This window comes from Belonocnema kinseyi, chromosome 5 (genome assembly GCF_010883055.1).
Source record: "Belonocnema kinseyi isolate 2016_QV_RU_SX_M_011 chromosome 5, B_treatae_v1, whole genome shotgun sequence".
Taxonomy (NCBI): domain Eukaryota; kingdom Metazoa; phylum Arthropoda; class Insecta; order Hymenoptera; family Cynipidae; genus Belonocnema; species Belonocnema kinseyi.
Genome location: NC_046661.1, coordinates 82,946,286 through 82,948,096, shown reverse-complemented (window position 1 = coordinate 82,948,096; position 1,811 = coordinate 82,946,286). Strand labels below are relative to the sequence as shown.

Genomic DNA, 1,811 nt, shown 5'->3' with positions numbered 1-1,811 from the left:
CTATCTAAGGATGGTACTATAGAACGCCACCTCAAGGTAGGCCTAGTGGCGCCATCTCTTGGTCAGGCCGGAAACTTATCAATCCACCCTCGTAATGCATTTGGAGGTCAAGTTTGTTGTTTTTATCGCGGTTTTTGATATTTCAATATAGTTATCGTCTACAATCGAAACAAATGTAAATTATTATTACCACATCAGGAACTCTATTTAATATTAATATTCGCGCACATTTTAAGCGTTAAAAAGCGTTTAATTGTCCAAAATAAATCTGAACTGTCACTGCTCCCGACTAGGCCGTCGCCATTTTATTTCGCTGCTCCCATAATGCACCGGCGCTTTTCCGATAATTTCTTCAGACACCTATTCTAAATATCCCTATTATAGCTGTACTTATTAGAGGTTTGACTATACGATATTCCCGATATATGGAAAATGGTCAAGGATATTCATTTTCGCTGATCCATACTGAAAAATATTTGGGCAAGCAGCTGTCTTCTTAGTGGCAACGCCGCGCCACCACGACGGTTGTTGTAGCGGCCAGACCACTTTTAAGTAAGCTATAGTACCAAACGTGTGAGCAGATCTTTTCCCGTGTGTTGGCAACGCATCAGTCCCACAAAAGAGAATGAAATTGCCCCACGAGTATAAACTATAACTGTATAACTTCGCGCGAAACTCGGCGTGGGGATTCCGTGCTCCCGCCTAAAGGGAGCGTTGCTGTACCAATACTGTTGGGACTACAACTGTTCCAATGTGGGAACAGAGCGCGCCCAATATGAGAGAGGATTTGTACCAAGTTGCAGGTGAGCAGCGCGCGACGCATTTGGTGTTCCAGCTGTACCACGTGGGCGACCAGATCGCCCAAAAAATTTTCAGTGCAGGGATCTTTCTAAATTCCATCGTTCATTTTCAGCGAAATGTTTAGCTATAGTTTTTTTTTACCGTGTAGGACCCTATATATGTTTCTGTATTAGACTCTATGCAGATGCGCAGTAGTTTTCATTTAATCGTAAAAACCGAAATAAAAAATTTATAAAATTATACAATTTGCTCTTCATTTTGTAATTTTTCAATAAGCAATCCCAGACAGAGTTACATGAAAATGTATTATATTTGACATTAAAGTGTTGTGTATAATGTAGAAAAGTTGACATTTTGGACAAAGTCGAGTGCGAAGCACGAGATACTTGATGAGAATGTGTTCGTTAAAGCCGAAAGAGCTTTAACAAAAGAGAGTTCACAATCACAAAATTACAGTTGTCGGTCCGTTGACCTTTTAGTTTAAAAGGTCTCTGAACGAATGCGAGAGAAATGCGAATACCGAGCGCGCAGTGCGATTGCCATCAGTCGCGTGCCATAGAATACACAATCACAAAATTACAGTGGTGGATGTTTTGAGTCTTAATTTTAAAATATTTGCGCAAGAATGTGCGAAAATATAAAGACCGAGCGCGAGGTAAATACATAATCGAGCGATAAGCGCGAGAACCAACTAAATTAAATTAAAGTTTAAATCTATTTTTTGGTTTTAAAAAATCGTTTTTTTAAATGGAAAATTAATTTTCTTTCGTAAAAACTTACTTTTTGTTAAAAAATTTATATTTTGTCTCGAAAATTCAACTAGAATCTTTTTTGGATGAAATTTCAACTATTTGCTTGAATTTTTTTTATAAATAAAAATTGATCTGTTTGAAGTGAAATTTCATCTTTGTTGCTGCGCAATTTTCAGATTTATAAGGTTTTAAGTCTGTTTTTAAAACGTGATTTCTTCGAATCTCTTAGGTTTAGAATTATCTTTACTGTACTCGAGC

The 1,811-nt window shown here is 37.4% G+C and overlaps 1 protein-coding gene across 1 annotated transcript in view; it reads left to right on the top strand.

The window, feature by feature from the left end:
• The window catches only part of LOC117173746, a 44,030-nt gene that overhangs the window by 997 nt on the left and 41,222 nt on the right, over window positions 1-1,811 (top strand). The gene's annotated exons all lie outside the window — the stretch shown is intronic.